Source organism: Arvicanthis niloticus, chromosome 9 (assembly GCF_011762505.2).
Source record: "Arvicanthis niloticus isolate mArvNil1 chromosome 9, mArvNil1.pat.X, whole genome shotgun sequence".
In the NCBI taxonomy this organism is placed as follows: Eukaryota; Metazoa; Chordata; class Mammalia; order Rodentia; family Muridae; genus Arvicanthis; species Arvicanthis niloticus.
Genome location: NC_047666.1, coordinates 67,034,062 through 67,055,253, shown reverse-complemented (window position 1 = coordinate 67,055,253; position 21,192 = coordinate 67,034,062). Strand labels below are relative to the sequence as shown.

General features: G+C 40.1%; 2 protein-coding genes and 1 long non-coding RNA gene across 4 annotated transcripts in view; 1 reads left to right on the top strand and 2 right to left on the bottom strand.

The window, feature by feature from the left end:
• The window catches only part of LOC117714819 (killer cell lectin-like receptor subfamily B member 1F), a 525,987-nt gene that overhangs the window by 228,583 nt on the left and 276,212 nt on the right, over positions 1-21,192 (bottom strand). The window lies entirely within an intron of this gene.
• LOC117714807 (C-type lectin domain family 2 member E-like) overlaps positions 1-21,192 on the bottom strand; it is a 145,796-nt gene that overhangs the window by 18,604 nt on the left and 106,000 nt on the right. The gene's annotated exons all lie outside the window — the stretch shown is intronic.
• Positions 705-14,578, top strand: LOC143443551 (uncharacterized). Its single transcript, XR_013112649.1, has 2 exons — positions 705-1,269; positions 13,872-14,578. It is a non-coding gene; the product is annotated as an uncharacterized LOC143443551 (long non-coding RNA).

The window sequence follows — 21,192 nt, the reverse complement described above, 5'->3', positions numbered from 1 at the left end:
TAACAAATGTAAGTTTTCTAACTCAGATATGACCAATCAATATAGCTTTCAATCTTGTCAGAAGTCTGCTAGTTATTAATATATTCAGGTTTATGACAGACAGAATCTTTCAAAGCCTAACAGCTTACCCCCAAGGTCTCAGAAGATATAGACACAGCTACTAGAGACTGCCTGGATTGTGGTATGACAACAACTGAGAAGAACTATGGACAAGCCTGGATACCCTAAGAGTCAAGTGACTCATATTGCCTAATTCAAGGTGAGCCATTTCTCATTCCATGTGTTATCTGTTCCACAGAGGAAATAGTCCTCCTTCTTCTGGGCTTTAAAGCCTTACTGATTCTGCCCAAGTTGCCATGGAGATCACAGGGACCTGGGACTTTTTGGACTATAGATGAACTCTGTCATTTTTTAATTAATACATGACTCCTGGATTATAATTTATTCTTCTTCAGGATTCTGACTACATTGACAGCTAAGGTAACTGTAGCTTGACAGGTAGAAAACAGACCTAGATCCTACCCTGAGGTAATCCACCATGATAGTTACTAATTAATAATTTTGTTAACTAGCTAGGACTGCCAGATTTCTTATAGACTTCACAATAAACAACATGCAAATTCAGATACAAGCTTTCACAGATGTAACCTGTCACTTCCTTACCTAAACTTGGTCCATTGACTAAATGCTTCATATTTCCTGTTGGGGGCCGACTTTTAGCAGAAAGTGGCTATCAGCTTTGCAGCCATCTTGAGCCATATACCCTGACATGAGACTTGGATTACAATAGCCTACAACAGCTGAGCACACTCTGATAATCTTGGTTTAGATACCTTGAGATTAATGGTGCGTGAGATTAAAGGTGTGTGAGATTAAAGGTGCGGCCGTGGCAGAGCCGACGAGAAGAGTTCCCAGGGTGTCACCGCTGGGCGAACTCCAAGGCCTGCCCAGTCCCCCAGTGGCAACTTGCCCTGCTATTGTGCGGCGGCTCCCTCCCGGGAAGTGAGAGAGGGGACAGCGCTACGGCTGGTCCCCCGCCTCCTCTGCCCGCTCCGCCCTGTTCCCTCCCCGGAGCCCACCCGAATCCGGGCATGGGCGGCCTTTGTCCCAGCCAGCTCCGGCCCAGATCCCGGATCCCGGACCACCAGCTGCAGCGCCTTCCCTCCCGCCAGCTGCTGTCCCGCTGGATCCGCGACCCTAAGTCCCCGGATCCTCGTGCTGAGAGCCACGGTACTCCAGGGCCACCTGAGTCAAAGTCCTGCCAACTTGGTAAGTTATGGGGGTTGGCGCCGGCAGGCTCTGTAACCAGCGAAGGAGGAAATATATAGCTGCTGTGGAAGAGCTCTGGCTGAAACCCCGTCCCTCACCTCGAGTTTCAAAGGCAGCCCTGGTTCTGAGACAAGAAGAATCAAGATCCCTGTGTGACCTAAGGCGTTTTCAGCCCGCCTGCTTTAGAATCAAGTGTGGATTTAGCAAATCCAGACCCCCAGACTATTCGACAGATTAATTCTGTCAGAATCTCTTAAGGTATTTCTTTAGAGCTCCCTGGGTGATTCCAATGTAGGGTTAGGAGCCTGAGAGGAATGGGTAGTCTCCAAAAGAAGGTGCCTGCTGACCTGGACCTTCCTGAGTGCACTCTGCAGACAGGCTGGCTGCTTCCAGGAACCTCCTAGGGTCCTGAGGTCAAGGGAGGACTTCCCTTGAGTTTTGAGGGATACAAAAAAAGGAAGCAAGATAATGCTTGCTTGGCAGAGTTGTCCGAATATCAAACTGAAAGAATACTGGAGTGTGTAGTGTTTTCATAGATTGTAAAAAGTATAAAAATGAATAGACTGCCAAGCACCTTTGGTTCTGTATTGCCTGAGTTACTACTGGTGTTCGAAATTACCTCTGGAGACCCTTGACAACTGCCCTCCATCCATCCTTTAAGGGTGAAGCCAAAGGTATAGAATGGAGTTTGACTGCCTACTTAAAAGCAGTCTTCCTGCTTTAGATGTTAAGAATACCTGGAGTGTACGGGTAACTTCCAGGTTGTCTGTTGGAGAGGAGAGCTTCTTCTGTTGTACCTGAAAGCAGAGTAGTTGTGATCCAGGAGCCAATGGAAACTGGACAGGCATCCTCATGCATGCTGGCCAGGGGAGAGGCAGACTGAAAACCCAGGGCAAGGAAGTAGAAGAGGGAGGGCCCTTGCAAAGGCCACAAGAGTTTTGTTTTTATAGAACATAGACCCAGTAAACCTGGTTCCAATCTTTGATCCTGTCGCTTTCGTGATGGGATTGGCAGCAAGTTAAAAATGACCCCTGTGAGCCTCTCTTTTCTTACTGGTAAAGTCTAGGCAACATGAAGCTTAACACAGGGTAAGGTAAAGTCCATCTCAGGCATTATGGTCCATGGCAGGGGCTCTGTTCCTGGAAGACAGTTATCTCTTTGATATAGCCACTATGATGGAGTGTGTTTGTGGAGGGGTGGGAGAGCAAAAGAGGGATATAGCAATATCATAGAAATTAGAGGGATAGACAAATAGAGAGATAGATGTTATCAAATTTAGTCTTAAACAAAACATTGTATAGCCACAACTTACATTTAAACTGACCTGTGAAATTTATTAAAGCTATCTGCAGTGATTTACTCAGGCCATACAAATTATTCTACTTTATTTTTAGTTAAAGGAAATGTAATAGAAGTACAATCATATCCATTTATTTTCAAACATCTTTAACAACTCATTTGTATCAATAAAGATAGCACATCTTCCAAAGTATTTAAAGTTTTAGAAAAAGTATGCCTAATATAAATCTATTGTAAAGAATGATCTTTTTGAGCCAATATTCCAGTTGGGCACTGAAAAGTATTTAATAAAAGCAAATCAATAGGAACACCAATAAGGCAACAGCTCCAAAAACTCTTCCCAATTCAATTTCAACTATTTGTAACTTTTGTTTTGCTTCTGACACTAATTCCCTTTTACCATCAAGAGCATGATCTCCCTGTAATATCATACACAAATTATGTAGCAGATAAATAGGAATACCTAAAGATAGACTTAACCAATTGTTATTTCCCAATAATTTTTGAAAATCATTTGAAGTTTTTAAACAATCTGTTTTTAGCTTCATTTTTTGTGGACACACATACTGTCCAGCTACAGTATAACATAAATACTGAACAAGCTGTTCCTTGTTGCTCTCTTACTCTCTTACTCCCTGCTCTTACACCCTCTCTCTCTCTCTCTGTCCCCTCCCCACTTCCTCTCTCTCCACGTGGTCATGGCAGGCCTCTACTTCTCTTCTCTCCCCACCTTTGCCCTTTCCCCTGAATAAACCTCCTCACCCTTGGAACTGCATGGTCTGGAGTGGTCTGTTCTGAGCTGCAGTAGGACTTCTTAAAACAACAGCTGGAGCTGCAGCTCTGGCTCTTAAAAGGTGACTGACTCACTCTTTGTTTCTCTTCCCTGAGAACTATTCAAGTGTTGCCTGCTCCAACAGAGTAACTAATGTGACAACCTCATAGCTAATCCTGTCTGCTTTCTCCTACTCTGCAGACCCACTGTGACAGGCTCACAGAAGCCCTTCTGTTCTTATTCTTTTGTTCAAGGTTCAGCTCTTCTGCCTTCCTGTCCCTGGTGAAGCTCCTCTCTGCTTTTACAGTTTGGTTCAGATACTATTAAATACATACCCATTTCTCCCTCCTGCAGGCTGTCTGTGGTACTGAGCACAGTGAGGGAAGCCTCTGTGGCACGCAGAGCTGAGAAGCTCAGTTTCAGCTACAGGAGGATTGAAACTTGAAAGCTGAGAGGTAGAATCCTATCAGAGGTCTAAGTATTTTGCCAGCCTGCTTGAGTTCCTCCCCTCACATACCATGTAACACGTAACACGTAACAACGTGTTAGTTTGAAACTGAAACACAGTCAATCACATTGTAAGGAAGGGATTACACTGAGCCTGTCACAGCATTAGTTTGAAAAGAATCCTGTCCTGGGTGGGTTCAGCCCCTGAACCCTCACCCTACCATCAACCCACTTGAAAACTAATCCTATAAACAAAGAGCTTTTAGCAGAACAACTTCAGGGGCTGCAGGGGGATACCAGGTTTACTGTCCTGTAGGAATCAATTCAGAAATAAAAGACAACAACAAACAGAAAATATTATTACCAACCCTTTCCTGTTTATCAATCTTTGGGGTAGGTGAACCCCTGTTGTTACACCTTCTTCTGGGGGCATTTGTAGTTCTTTCTCGAAAGTGCTAGGCCTGAAAATCATCGGAGGAATTAGCACATCCCATAGACCCAAGTCCTCTACTCCCTGTTGCTCTGACAAATGAAATCTTTAACTCAGGGGAACATTGACCTGTAGCTGTTCAGCAGCCATGGATGACCTGGGTTTACCTGAAAGAGGGGCTGGAAATGAAAAAAAGACAGGGGTGGGAGAGAAGCATGAAGCCAAGACAAGATTCTGATCAAGGCTCCAAGTTTAATATTCAGCACTGCGTTGATATAGGAAAGCCCACTGAACCCATACTGTGTTTCAGCTGGGTAATGTTGCAAAGCGGGCTCAGTGGGCAGTCGGCTTTTCTGAGTTCTTTTAGAACAGTTGTAAATGTAAAAAAAAGTGGATGACTTCACCTACGGATTAAGGTCCTTTGTGGCAAGCACTCAAGGTCTGTTCATCCTGCTCAAGGCTGGGAAGGGCACATTGACCAAAGTCCTCCATTCCCTGTTTCTCTGACTGATAAAATCCTTAGCTCAGGTGAACACTGGTACATCCACATCCATGTGGATCTTCAGGACAATGGTAACAGGCATGAATGGCTCCTTCCTCATTGCTTTTCCTATTGTGTCAGACATTATTGTTTTGTTTTGACACCACATTTATGTTATTTCCACATGTCACAGCTTCCTTCACAGCATGGATATTTCAGGAGGCTGTTATAGTTCAATTAATCTCAACTAGCACCAGAGACTGTCACATATTTTAATTTTCACAATGTGGCACAGAATAATTCCTGGAACTGGGGTGGGGTGGAATCCATGAAATTTTAATTAAAGATTGAGTGCTTTGTTTTCCTTGGACCTTGAAAGAGTAACTCAAAACAGATGGTTAAAGGGAGAAAAACAAAAAGTGCAGATTAGATCATGTGTTACATCTTCTGTTTCAAAGATTATATATTATATTTATATATATTATACACATACACACAGTTTTATATATATAAAACTGTGTAGGCCTAATGGATGCAGTGCTCAATAACTAGAGAGCCACCCTTAGCTGCACGTGTGGGCAGAAATGGACACAGACAGCAGAGCATTCATAACAGATTTCCTTGTGCACATAAAGCCTCACAGAATTTACTCTGCCATTGGTCACAGTTTCCATCTCTTGCCTACAATGCCCACATCAAGAGTCTATGGCAATGTAAAGACATAGGTTCCCCATCTTTTCCATCAGGTAAATGACTTTATTTCTCTTTTTGAATTTTGTATATATTCTAGATATAAGCCTCTCTTGTTATATTACAATTTTAACTGATTGCTTTGGGATGGTGAAATGACTCCTCAGGTAAAAGTACTGAAGAGTTCCAAACTCCGGAGACCCTTCCTCAAGTCTCAGGAAATCACGACCACCCAAAAATCACAAGAAACCATACCTGGATGCAATCAGCAGAGGTTTATTAGGGAAAGAGCTGGCAGCCAGCGGTCTGACCAGGTACTCACGCAGGAGTCAAGGTCCGACCTCCACAGCCAGTCCTTGGAGGGTTTTAAAGGGAAAAACCACAAACCAGGGGAGTGGGAAGGGGGGTGAGGGGTTGTCAAAGATACAAAACATGAAAACAGTGGAACAATTCAGAGGTACTCACCCTAAATGATTAGTGTCATGTGGAAATCGCCCTGCATTCTTCTCAAAAATGTGGTATTTACCATGCCATTGTGCCCTATCCTGCCATTTCAGATTACTATCTTTACTTTTTCTGGCTATAGCCCCACCTAGGTGGCAGCATCTTTATCTGTAGTCAGGAATGTGTCTTCCTGCCTTGGGCCTCTCCCACCCACAGGTGGGCCTGAAATCTTATTTTCAGTTCCGCGTTCTGGAATCTACACTTTTCCTGCTCAGGTCTAAGGTGAAAAATCTACACATATTTTATAAAATGGCCTTTATAATTTTTCACTCTACAGTACTTGTTGCAGAAACCTGACAACTGGAGTTCAATTTCCAATACCTTTGCTGGAAAGAGAATCACCTCCTGAAAGTTGTTCTCTGATCTCAACACCTAATGTGGCAACCATATACATGCAAGCATGCATGCACACACACACACACACACACACACACACACACACACACACAGAAGAATGTCAGTTCAGGAACTTTAGAAAATTCCATCAGACCCCTCCCATCCTGGAAGAGAAAGGTCATAGAAAGCTTAGCTTCCCTCCCCTCCAGAAGGGAGAGGCTAATTAACATTCCTCAGAAAACAGTGGGTGGGGAGGCCCAGAGCACTTAGACAGATTCCAAAGAACAAACTGTTCTCCACTCACAGACAAGTGAGGTCCTTGTTGCCTCATTCCCTAAAGACCAATCAGTTTAATATATTATACTGTTTTGACAATCACATTGTGCCTAATGGCTGCTGCCCTAAAGACTGTATAAAAGCTCACTGAATGAGCTGTGTGGGTTGCCTCTCCTTTTGCATGAAGGATGGCCCCAGCATACTGAGACAGTAAAATTCCTCTTGTTTTTGCAGTGACTTTCTATGTGGTTCACTTAGAGGGGTCTCCAGTAAACTAAGGTTCTGCTCAATAGAGTCTTACAACACAAACGAATTCGAATTAATTTGTGTTGCTTTTAAGCAGTGGTTCTGTTCTTGATGGTATAGGACAGCTTACCTGCAGATATTTACAGCTTCAAAGAGAAAGAGCTCACACATTGCCTTTTATTCCAGAAATCTTCATGGAACATAAACACCACGGCTTCTCCTATTCAGCCTTAGTTAATAGAACCCTGAAGAAATAATGTTTTACAAATATGAGCCGCAGAATGTTATTAGAGACACTGCAAACTTGCTGTAGTAGCTTGCCTATTCCAGATCCTGGTACAGAACATACTCTTTGGTTCAGCTCTAGTGCAGTTATACCTTTAGCATTTAGCATTAGGAAAAATCAGCCCTCTTTTCTGCCAGAGAGTTTAGTACTCTTAGTGAAATAACATGCAAGACTGAGGTAATACTCAAGAGGATAACATGACATAAGGATTATGAAAAGGGACCAGAAACTGAGGTAGAAAATGTGTCAAGTTATCATGAGATAGTACTGTGACCCAACTGGACTTACTAATATCAATAACACTGCAACATTTTTAATGTGACTATTATTCCTCTATTGTGAAAACTATGTGATTATTAATACTAAAGCATTCTGGTTAGAAACTATTACAATATATATGGCAAAATCAGGAAAATACCTTAAGAGTCATTAGCTTCATCTTCATGTCAGGGTCAGGAAAAAGTGGAGGCTTTGACAGTGCTAGGAGGATCTGAGTGAGCCAGCATGGTAGGAAGAAACATGTTTCCTTCTGCTTGTGTTCCTGCTTAGCAAAAGTAGGGAAGGGGCTTGTTGAAATGGAAGAAAATGAAGATTGAGAAAGAGAATGAGACTTCCTCGACACTACTGTTCATGATCCCAAATCAAGAGGCTAAAATCTTTGTCTACCCTCATTGTGATTATGATCCTACACACTTCAACTTCAATTAGTAGAATAAAGCCAGTGAGGGTTGTGACCCAGTAGTGAAAGAACTGAACCAACGTGCACTCATTAACTAGATGGCTCAAACTATAGGAAATTCACACCATGGTAATTATATCTCCCAGTAAACAAACAAAACAGAAAAAAGAACATGGATATTGATCTGTTTTGTGACCAAGTGACAAAACATTTGTTTTGATAGTAGGGCAAATAAACTGAATATAGATAGAGTTCATTCATTCAGATATAACCACCTACTATGTGTCAGTATTTTTCTAGATGATAAAGATTCAACTGTAAACATGGACATTTTTTCCTTATAGGGTTTCTATGAATGTGTAGTGATGGTGAATGCCAGCAAATAAATAATAAATAAATAAAACATTTTAAATGGAAAGTAAGATTTTTGCCCTTAGAGACAACATCATGTCAAGCAAACAAATCAAGACAAGCTTTCCTGGGTCTGGGCCAGAGCACTGAGCAGATCTTGGGTGGCAGCTCTGCCCCCAATCTCTAAGAACCCAGAGGAAGTGGGGATCCTAGGTGCTCTAACTCAGGCAGTATCTTAGGTAAGCAGACAGCAAGGCCTGCCCCAAACAGGGAGTAACTGGGACCCACAAGGACCCAGGAAGTCACTCCCAACCCGGAGCACTGGTTCCTTCCAGTCTGGGCAAGAGCACTGAGCAGATCTTGGGTGGCAGCTCTGCCTCCAATCTCTAAGAACTCAGAGGAAGTGGGGATCCCAGGTGCTCTAACTTGGGCAGTATCCTGTCTGAGCTTGAGCACTGAGCAGATTTTGGGCCACAGTGCTTACCACAGTAGTTACACCCACCCCACAAAGTTCTGATACAACCAAGATAATAGGAAAGACAGGCTCCAGTCAGGGACATGGCAGGTAGCACTACGGAGATACAGATGGCAAAAGGCAAGTGCAAGAACATAAGCATCAGTGACCCAGGGTACTTGGCATCATTAGAACCTAGTTCTCTCACACAAGAAAGTCCCGAATTTTCCATATCACTAGAAAAGCAAGATTCAGATTTAAAATCACTTCTAATGATGATGATAGAGGACTTCAAGAAGGACATAAATAACACTCTCAAAGAATTTGAGGAGAACACAGGTAAACAGGTAGAAGCCCTTAAAGTGGAAACACAAAAATCCCTTAAAGAATTACAAGAGAACACAACCAAACAGGTGAAGGAATTGAACAAAACCATCCAGGACATAAAAATGGAAGTAGAAACAATCAAGAAATCACAAAGGGAGACTAGCCTGGAGATAGAAAACCTAGGAAAGAATCAGGTATCATAGACACAAGCATCACCAACAGAATACAAGAGATAGAAGAGAGAATCTCAGGTGCAGAAGATATCATAGAAAATATTGACACAACTTTCAAAGAAAATGCAAAATGCATAAAGTTCTTAACACAAAACATCCAGGAAATTCAGGACACAATGGGAAGAACAAACCTAAGGATAATAGGTATAGATGAGAGTGAAGATTCCCAACTTAAAGGGCCAATAAATATTGTCAACAAAATTATAGAAGAAAACTTCCCTAATCTAAAGAATGAGATGACCATAAACATACAAGAAGCCTATAGAACGCCAAATAGACTAGACCAGAAAAGAAATACCTCCTGTCACATAATAATCAAAACACCAAGTGCACAAAACAAAGAAAGAATATTAAATGCAGTAAGGGATAAAGGCCAAGTAACATATAAAGGCAGACCTATCAGAATTACACCAGACTTCTCACCAGATACTATAAAAGCTAGAAGATGCTAGACAGATGTCATACAGACCCTAAGAGAACACAAATGCTAGCCCAGGCTACTATACCCAGCAAAATTCTCCATTACCATAGATGGAGAAATCAAGATATTCCATGACAAAACCAAATTTACACAATATCTTCCCACAAACCCAGCATTACGAAGGATAATAGCAGGAAAGTGCCAATACAAGGAGGGAAATTATACACTAGAAAGAGCAAGAAAGTAACCCTCTTCCAACAAATCCAAAAGAAGATAGCCACACAAAGATAACTTCACCTCTAATAACAAAAATAACAGGAGACAACAAGCACTGTTCCTTAATATCTCTTAACATCAATGAACTCAATTCCCAAATTAAAAGACATAGACTAATGGACCGGATACATAAACAGGACCCATCACTTTGCTGCATACAGGAAACCCACCTCAGTACAAAGACAGACTCTACCTTAGAGTAAAAGGCTGGAAAACAATTTTTCAAGTAAATGGTCCTAAGAAAGAAGCTGGAGTAGCCATTCTAAAATCTCCAGCCCGAGAACTCAAAAGGAGGGAAACATGGCTCCACCTGTATAGGTAGTTGAGGGTGCCCTTGCCAGGCATCAGTGAAAGTGGACAGCCTTGGTACCTGAAAGTTTGGATTCCCTAGTGTTGGGGAATTGCAAGAGCAGGGAGGTGGGAATGAGAGGATGGTGGGAGCACACCCTCATAGTAATTGGAAGAGGAAAGATGGGGTAAGGGGTTAGGCATCAGTGGAGGTAGAGGGCCTTGGTGCCTGAAAGTGTGGATTCCCAAGTGTTTGGGAATTTTAAAAGCAGGGAGGCGGGAATGAGAGGATGGTGGGAGCACACCCTCATAGTAATTGGAGGGGGGTAAGGGATTAGGCATCAGTGGAAGTGGAGGGCCTTGGTGCCTGAAAGTTTGGATTCCCTAGTGTTGAGGAATTTGAGAGCAGGGAGGAGAAAATGGGAGGATGGTGGGAGCACACCTTCATAGAAACACCCAGAATTATATGGATTAGACATGATAGAGGCAGGCAGCCAGAAGACTAGATTCCAGAATTCAAACAAACAATTATCTTGATACTAAATTTGTTTTGAGAATTGTATATTGCAGAATACATAGCCTTGGTGTATCTACTCCTCAGGTAAGCTGAGCACACTTGCTCAAATCTCTGATGTCCTGGAATTCCAGCCAGATGCAGTGAAGACACTGTCAGAAGCTTATCAATTTGTTCTTCCCCCAACCCCTCTTCTAATATCTCAACACCCATATTCAGCTTGAAGAAGTTAATAAAGAGTTAGCGCCTCTATTCCCTGTGCTTGGGGACTGAGGTAGTTAATACTGGAAATTCTAGGGAAAAGTAGTGGTTTTGGTGGAACAGGGAGGATTAGCTAGGATTTATTGCATAGCTATAATTTACTGGTAGAAATATGTATAATTGTTATTAAGATGAAGTTATAATTTCTTAAATGGTACAAAATCTATTTTGATTTCAAATTTAAGGTTTTTGTTGGTACGAGCTTCTTAGTAATATAAAAGTGAGATGAATATTGTTATTATCATAGGCATTGCGCCTGTATAACACATTTAGGAATACAAGGCTTAGACCCAGTTCTTCTTTAACTTTTTAAACTTATTTGAGATGGTTAGCCTGTGACTTAAGGGCCTATAGCAAATTCATGGCTTTGAGTTTATTGTTAGGGTATTTTCTATATATTTTTTAGAAATAGCTGAGAGGAGTTAACAGACAACAGTCCAGATTGCCTTACATAAATAGTTGGTTTTCAAAACATCAGAAATCCACAGAATTGACGTTACAAACATTTCTGTATTAATGTTCATTTTGAGTAGAGACCTACCTGCTCCTGACAGCTTCCTGACTTGGATTCTAAGAAATAAATTGAGCATCTTTGGCGTTATTCCAATTGTGGTGAGACAGCCACTAGGCAAGAATTGCCTCTCTCCATCTACAGACAAATTACTGTCCAGAAAAGGACATACATGCAGAATAGTCGACTGATTATATCTGCCAAGACAGAGTAATCAGCCCTTAATAATTCTGCATCACTAGGTCTGTCAGATGATCCTGGGTCAGAAGGCTGAATATTGGATGCTCCAACATTCTGTAGTATAGGGACTATCCAGGTGTTCAGCGGTCTCTATAAATTGGCTATGTTTTAGAAGCTATGCTTTGTGTTTCCCATAATCTCAGTTAACTCAGTCATTCTGGATTTCTGATGGGGTTGAAAACTTATATTCTCATAGCCAATCCTTGCTATTTACTTGGAGAGAAAAGATTTGAGAGGATGGTTTTCAGCTGACATTCATTCTAAAGCCAAGAAAAATAAAAAACCCAGGTTCAGAACTAAGTCTTTTATTTAGGAGAGATGACAGAGGTTCTGCTTAGTCAAAAAAATGATGGACTGGGTATTAGGTCTATCTTGCACCTTACTGACATAAATTAGTATAGTTATGCTCTAACTGTATTTTGAGAGAAAAGTTTTATTTTAACAGGAAGGGTGATATGTAGGAGGAGCTAAGGTGGGAGGAGTACAGAGAGGAGGAGTAAGGAGAGGAGGAGCTAGGTGATGAGAGAGAAAGAGAGAGGGGGGCCAGACATGGAGGTGGATGTTCACATGTCTCCACCAGTCAAAGATAGGTGATATATCTAGATTGGGTATTAGGTTACTCTTCTGATTGATATTGAGCATTACCAAACGTATAAACCCTTTGGTTGACATTAAAAAATTGTATAAAAGCAAAAAGGAGAGGGGGTATAGGATAGGGGTTTTCTAGGGAGGGGAAATGGGGAAAGGGGATGGCATCTGAAATGTAAATAAAATATTCAATAAAAAATAAATTTTAAAAAAAGACAAGCTTTCCTGATAGATGATGTGATGCAGGGGACCAAAGTTGATTATCTGAGAGATGAGTCTTCTAGGAAGCTGAACCTTCAAATGTAGGAAGAGGTACTGTGTCCCTAATTGGTTCTTGATTTGGTCAATAAAGAAGGAGGAAGCTAATGCTGAGCAGGAAGAGAAGGAACCCAGAAGGGCTTAGGCCAGGTTTTTAATGGGAGGCACCTAACAACCATGTAAGATCTTGGATGGCTGGAAACCTTGGCATCTGCCATTGGTGGATGACTAAAATATGGTAGCTGATAAGGTTAGGGCAAGAGATTTCTGTGCCTAGCAATTGTGCAATCTGGCTAGTTTTAAAATAATAAAGCTGTCTAGTGTTTTTCTTCCATGGAGCTAACGTGGGCAGGAGAAAGAGAGCAGCCAGGGTGATAGCTGTCAGCTTGGTGAAGCTAGCAGAGAGGAAAGGGCAAATCTGGAGTGAGGCCAACAGCAGCCAATATGGGAGCTGAGCCAGGAGCTTGGGATGTGGTCCCAGACAAATGAGACAGCATTTTTTTTAAATTACCTGCAACAAGCAAATATAAAAGGAGAATATGTTTATGATGTAGGGGAACACACACGCCTGGTGTATTGTGGAGATCAAGTCAGGAGGAATGGTGACAGGTAACAGGAAAGGGATTTAGACAACATTCTACAGGTTCCTATCAGCTTGTGGGGGAAGCCATTAAAATGTGTGGACAATGGAGATGACTTACCATTCTGTGGACATTAAAAAATTCCTGAAGCAGTTACTTCCACATGATTAAAGCTCACATGGCCTCTTCAGTGATCAATGGCTGTTCCCCTCAGTCTAATCTCTTCCAGAACAGCTCAAACAGGGCAGGATGCCTATGCAGTTCCTTAGTGTGAAAAAATAGTGATTTTTTAAAATCACCCAAATAGGCTTTTATTTTCAGAAAAAAAAAAAAAAAAGAAAAAAAAAAAAGCATCACTTGGTGGGAAGGGAGGTTAGGAAACATTCCTATGAATTGAATGGTGCTTTGTAGCAGACACTATGCTTTTAAATTTATAAGAATTATTTCATAAACTCTAAAAGTTTATGAAGTAGATATTTTTCAGTCATTTTACAGATGAGGAAATTGATGTTTTATGAAGGTTAAACACATCCTCCCAATACTGTATTATACTGCATTATATTATGATAAATTTAAAATATGACTGTTCTAAATACTAGAGTCTAGTAAAAAAAAAGTCTAAATAGTGACTCTATGAAGATAATACTGTTTTACAAAAACACTTAGAATTTTAAGGGTGGAAATAGTGAGAAAAGAGAGAAATGTAAAATAATCCTCATACATAAAATGAGAAACATGACTTGTTAGGGTGGGTTTAGTCACTCTGTGTCACATTAGTGTTCAAGAGAAATTTGAGGCTGCTATAAATACATTGTTCTTATATTTGGGGTGTCTGCTTCTTTTATCAATACAGGTTATCATCAGAAGCCATGCAGAGAAGGCTGTGGCAAGCAAGCAAGTTTCCTGGAGACATCATAACATTTTGCATGATTGCAATGGGTAAATCTTAGAGAGGTATAACCCCCCCAGAGCTTTGTCCCAGGACTGCTTCTTACTGCTGATGTGCTTTCTCATGCGTGTCATGCCCGTATTTCTCATTTTTCTGACATGGGCAAGAAAGACCTTTTCTGCCTATAATCTATTCTGATTGATCCTTGGATTTTGGCCCTCCTTATTGGACAAATTTCCCACAGATCAAGATGAAGATGAACTTGCATTGAATTAACACTCTTCAAATGTATTAATGAGTTTTTTCCTGATTTGATTAAAAAGATTTTAGGAAAATACAATAATAAATAGAACATTTAAGGAGATGATTTTTGATGTTTTATCAGAAAGATAACAAAGTTAGAATCAAGAGTAGAATGTGCCCCTCCTCAGAGGATAGTAAGAAAATGGTACATGAACGGAGTTCAATATGCTTCCATACACTACAACCTTGTAAATTGTACCAGGAGAAGAATAGGCTCAAAACAAATTAATGATCAAGAAAAAACATTTATTTTTATGTCAGGTCCAAGGATAAGGCCACAAGTGTGCACTCTGATAAAGCAAAGCCATGTAAAACTATTGCTTTGAACTTATAATAAGCTTATAGAATAAAACACTGCTTTGAACTTATTATCAACATCCTGCTGTGACTCCCTCTTGTGTAAATTTTATCTGGGAGGTTTTTTTTGTTTTGTTTTTTTTTTTTTTTTTTTTTTTTTTTTTTTTTTTTTTTTTCCATAGAGAGCTTTTTGTTCTAGGGATATAAAAATGTTGAGAGAAGAAAATAAAATGTGGCTATTGGGGCTTTACTCCATCCACCTATTATGTGTGTGTGTGTGTGTGTGTGTGTGTGTGTGTGTGTGTGTGTGTATGCATATATACGTCCACTGTATGCATGTATGCCTATCTTTCTGTCTGTCTGTACATATGTAGGTATATGTGTATGTGAATAAGTATGTATGTGCACTTGTGAAATCGATGAAACTAGTGGTTGGGCCCAGCTACCTGTGTGTGTGTGTGTGTGTGTGTCTGACTTTCTCTGTTTTCCTTTCTCTCCGGCTTACGAAGAGTTAATGAGCTCTGAGCCTTTTGCCTGGCTAGCAAGCTGCTCCTAAGTCAAAGAGTAAAGAGCTCAAGTAACTAAGTTTCTTTTCCTAATCCCCTACTGCTATCAGCAGAATTCAATTGCCAGAAACCATCAGAGTTGGCCCATGCAGACTGCATCCCACCTCAGTACTTGGGTGTCAAGGCTGGTCCTTGACATCTCACACAGCAGGAATGATAATCCATAATCTGATTTTTCAAGTCCAATACACTGTATCCTTCCATGACACTTTTGTTCCACCCCAATGCTTCCAGAACAGCATTGTTCACTGTCCACATCATATATATCGTGAGAATTACAGCTACCAGATATAACATGGTCTTAATTAAGATTGAAAAGTCTCTCTCTCACCTGTGAGTGTGTGTGTGTATGTGTGTGTGTGTGTGTGTGTGTGTGTGTGTGTGTAAAATAGTGCACAAAAAGTGTAGCACTAGCTCCAGTCAGTCTATTAGGAGTGTTAGAAATACTCCTTGTAGTTAAGGGAGGTCTTATGTAGTTAGGAAACCACCTCTGACCTTTATCTCAGATGTACACAAGTGGATTTAACAAGTGTATGCTCTGCCTTACTTAGATTCCTGTAGGGGACCAGGCTGGCATCTGTTGGCTCTGAAACTTAGCTGTGCAGGGCTGATGTTTTCTCTTTAGCCTGATTGGACTCAGTGTCTTAGTTCAGTGAGCCAAGAGCTTTTGCTTCATAATTTTTCCACATGAACATTACTTCTCTTCATAGTATTTGGAAGCTCAAGGAGTTGAGCCTACGATAAAGTCAATGTCATACAATGTTACAGAATAGTATCTATCCATTGTCCACTGTGGAAACATCACATTTCTTCCATGCAGTGTGGCTGCCTAAGAGAACAGGACTGAAACAGTAGGTCACTGTGTGGCTTGAATATCCCGAGAATAATAGTTGACAGAAAATATGAGCTACCTCAGTCAAACAGTCCTCCATGGAGACATTGTACCACTATTATTTTGTATGAGAAGACAGTCATAAAGTTAAGAACTCATGAAGAATAACACAGCTTACAAATTTTGGTGCTGGGAACTTTATTGAAACTATGTGACCTTAACATCTATGAGCTTAGGCACCTGGCCCTGCTGCCTCAGGCTGATGGTACAAATGATCCCTAATAGATACATGTGATCCCTAATAGGCAGTGTGGTGGCTTGAGTATGCTTGGCCCAGGGAATGGCACTATTAGCAGGTGTAGCATTATTGAAATAGGTATGGCCTTGTTGGAGGAAGTATGTTACTGTCAGAGTGGACAATGAGACCCTTCTTCTAACCAACTGAGTGCCAGTCTTCTCCTAGCAGCCTTCAGATGAAGATGTAGAACTCTCATCTCCTCCTGTGCCATGCCTGCCTGGATGCTGCTATGTTCCTGCCTTTATGATAATGGACTGAACCTCTGAACCTGTAAGCTAGCCCCAATTAAATGTTGTCTTTATAAGAATTGCCTTGGTCATGGTGTCTGTTCACAGCAGTGATACTCTAACTATGGCCAACAGATATCAAGTTAAAATGTGGAACATTTGATTATTTTAATGAATATGTTGAACAATTTAATTTGTCTGAAGTTAATTAATAAAAACAAAATATAAAATGAATCCTTTGTCGTTATTTGTGATTCCTTGACATATGACAGCATTACCCATGTTCCCACATGCACTAATGAAACACCTACTGTGTGTAGTTGATTGTGGTGTAGTAGGAACAGGGCAGGAATAGAACATGTTTTCTTTCTTACTCTAGGAAGATCAGCCACACTAAATTGCTGGAGAGTCTGGCATCCATATAAGAATAAATGCTTACTTATTTCTCAGACTTCTAGACCTTGGGCTGAGGGGCTAGCTAATTGCTCTATGAGAGGAACCACTTTGCTGCTCATTCAAGATGAAGAAGAATTGGTAAAATTGTTAAATAAAATTGCTCAGTAGAACATATCCCTTTTCTTGAAGCTATGTAGATATCCCTGGACTCTAAACCAATGCCTATTCTGAATAAGTAGAGACTTGGATTTTAATCAGATTATTTATGAATTAGTAACTGGCATAGATCATTTTTGAGTGAGAGAGGGAGAGAGAGAGAGAGAGAGAGAGAGAGAGAGAGAGAGAGAGAGAGAGAGAGAGATTTCACACTACATAGAGAGAATTATACTGGTAAGGAGCTAGGAAGAACTTCAAATAGGAGTCATAGTGCTTTGGAAGGTTAGTAGAAGAAAGTAAGTCATGAATAAATGTTGTAGCTTTAGTCTCTCACTTGGTTTTGATTATAAGGATTCATGAAAAACTTCTTAATGGGAAATGAACAGTTATTTTCTATTGGACTAAATTATATACAAGAGAAAAAGATCTGGAAATGGGTAAATGGCTCTATTTTAAATCCTGACCTGAAAGTCTTAAGTGAGTTAATTTGAATATTCAATTCCCGTCGATTTTACTAAAAATAAAATTTTGTAATTTTTATTTAATTTATAAATTAATGAAAGGTTCAGATTGAAGAAGAAAGCTAAGAAATGGAAAATTAAAATGTAGAAACATTTACAGATGCCCTGTTGAGGGAAGTTCATGGTTTCACTAGCATACTGGGCACTAGGGTTACATCAGATTTGTTGTTCATGCTCAGGGGTCTCCATGAAGAACTGAATGGAGACAAACGCACAGCAGTGAGAGAACCCTGCTACTGCCTGATGTGTGACCTCCTCAGCTGGATACAGGCTGGTCTTGAACTCACCCTTCCTTGTAACCACCCAAAAGATGCTTGTGTTAGTGCTTGGCTTTTGGTCTCATTTCCACCCTTAGGAATCTGCAGAAACTCAGGATACGGGACTAGTACTGTGATTAAACATAGACCCACTAGCCTCTGAGTGAGAGAGAAAGGAACCTGATCCTGTTCCACATGAGTTGAGGTTCTTTTTGTCTCTGTATCTAATTTTCTAGACCCACTGTGTTCAGTCTGCATGTTGAATCCAGTTACTGAGCAACTACTGTGCGTGTATATGATATCTTTCCTAAATATCTTCCCTGAACATTAACTGGTTATATCCTATATATTTAAGGAAACTAATGCTCAACAACATGAAGATGCTTTTCACATGATCATATGACATTTTAGTAGAATGAGGAGTTTTTGTGGCAGATTCCCAAACCTTCTCCTTTTTAAGGAGGTTCTGGCCATGTCTTAGTTGATGCTTCTTCTGGTGGTTGCAATGTTCCTTTATAGTTAGACACCTTTGAAGGTGCAGTTGGGCGCCTTCTGCAATGTAAGAAATTAAGACAACCAGGGTACTTTCATAATGAGCATTCATGCCACCATGAATATGCTAATGAGCAGGCAATGCAAAAAAGCAGTGGGGGACGACTTCCTTAATGTAAGACAGAAGTTCTCAAGATGAGAAATTAACCATGACATTATAGAGTTGGGACCCTAAGAAACGTTTGTAAATTTCACCATGCAGAGTTCAGTGGGCCACCATCTACCTTCAGGCAGCCTGCTCCAGTCTTGCTCTGGAGTCTACATTTACTTTGAATTACTTTGTGTTGTTAAACAATTTTTTGCTCAAACTGTCTTGGGTGCATTCCTTCTGTGAGAAGACAGGAATAGAAGAGAAACTGTGAGCTGGTAACAATGACACTGTCAGAACCCAAATTTGAGGGGAACATTCTCATAATTTATAATGTGCACATGGCCTTTTGGGATGGTGTTGGAACCAGCCTTCTGATGCTGCTGAGGGTGAGGTAAGTCCTTAATGGGTCATGATTCATTATGCAAGGGTGTTACTTCTGAAATCAAGTATGCCTAAAGATATGTTGGTAGGAATCTTCCCATGACACTTACCCCAGTGAAGTAAGTTACCTGTCTCTGTCACTTCCACTCCAGCATTAACTTACTATTGCAGAGAATCCTACTGAGATCATCTCTAGAACTCAAGCTATGGAGGTGAAATTTTACCAGAAAGTCTCACTAAATCTCAACACGGTAAAAATATCAGGTCTAATTGAGATTGTTACAGGTGTGCACTCAACCTGGCAGACCTTTGTCAGTGTGTATTGATATATCTAATATGACTGGAAGCCACCACAATAGCCAGTGTTAGTTTGGTGTTCAAATCTTGCCCTCTGTCTTTACCAAACAAGATAAGAGATGACAATATTGAAGATATGGAGCAAAGGAAAACTGCCTCTCTCCATGGGAATGAAAACTAATATGGCTGTCATGAAAAACACCAAGAGATCTCTCTCTTCTCAAAAATTAAAAATGAATCCATTACACCATCAAACAATCTCATTCTGAGTATATTTCAGTACAGAAAAAAATCTTGAGATGTTCTAAAATTTAATATTGACAATTGAAGGATGTGGAAGTATTAATTTCCAGCTTTTTACCCTAAAGTAGTGTCAATCTTTGATGATGAGGTGTTTTTTAAATCAATAAGTAGGCAGGTCCCATCTTTTAATCCAATTTACCACTCAGTTTTATTTGCCTGGGGAAAGAGGACCATTAATATTCCAGTTGTTACTGACAGGTATGTATTATTTCCTGTCACCTTGTACTCTTTTTTGTTTATTGTTTGCTTGTTTTACCCTGTCCCTTCCTTAACCATTTCAAGCATGGTTTCTTTCTTCTCTGCAGCTTCATGTTTCTGTTTGTCTTTATCTTCAGGCTAAAGGATTCCTTTATAAGCCTTATATGGAGCTCCCTTGGTAGCCATGAATTTCTTTAGTTTACTTTCATTTTTTATATTCATTAACAACAATTTCAGGAAAATGTATTCAAAGTAATATATTATTATTTCTGCCTTATTTCAATTAACTATTTGGGGCATAAGAGATGATTTAAATATATTAAATCAATAGGGTGCTTTTAAACAGCAGTGAAAAAATGCATTTGGGTATATAATGTAAACACCTCAACAACATCTGTATTTTTCTATTCTTTCATCAATAACAGCATGGGAAGGGAGTCAGTGTGTGGTGCTCAGCTAATACAAATAAATAAGGGGCTCAGAAAATACAAATAAATGGGGATGTAAATTAGAATCTTAAGTCTCTTACTGGATTGCTGTTTTTGGATTCACCTTTCAGGATTGAATCTGTTCATGTTGGTTTTTATTCTGATATCCTTTTTTCCTCCTTTACCTGCTGGAATTTTAAAATAATTGTTTATAAATCCAACTCTAAGAGCTGGGGCAATGGCTCAGTAGTTAAAGGCACTTATTGTTCTTGAGGAAGACATAGGATCCATTCCCAGAACCTGTGATGCCAGCACAAACCCCCTGTAACTCTACAAAATGTGACAACCTCTTCTGGCCTTCTGGGGAGCCCTCAGGTATTTGGTATATGGGTAAATAAAAGTAAAGTGTTAGGATAAAAATGTCTAATTCTATCTTCTATAAATCTACTATGATTGTTTTAGACTTCAGGAAATTCTGTTTTTAGTGCAGTCTCACTGCGTATCTAATCTTGGCCATGAATGTTGTCCTACATATATTCTGAATCTGGTTTTATTTCCATCCTCTTATTACATTGAGTGAAATGTGTCTCTTTAGGGCCACATGTTGTATGTACTTAATCATTTTCACACTACTTACAACTTGATCAAGCTGCTTGGTTGAGCTGTATGCTTTTCTAAATTATTATCCATGGTGTTTACCACTAGAACACAGATAAAAATAACTCAGATGAGCAACAACACAAGAATAGTGAACAATGATAAAATTTCTAATCATTTCAACCAGAGCAAACAAATCACTAACAAATGATTCATATGTATTTCATATTGAAGTCATTAAACTTTATAATGCTAAACTAGGATTACAAAGGTGTAAATAACTATAAATATGATCGTCATCTGTGGCTATTCGGCATGACAATCATCTCAGTGTCCTGTAGCTTTAAACACAGTGCTTCATCTTTGTCATATCTCCATAGGTCAAGTGTCAGAGACTTTTGCCTTAACTGACTTTCAAAATCTATGAATAACTTGATAACAAGAGGTGATAACTCTTGAGTTATCACCTAAGATCCAGCTGGCAAAACACATTTTCAGTTTTCATCACCTTGTTTACATGGACATTGGACATAGTTGGAAGGTACAATCTTCCACTATTATTGTGTAGGGTGCAATGTATGCTTT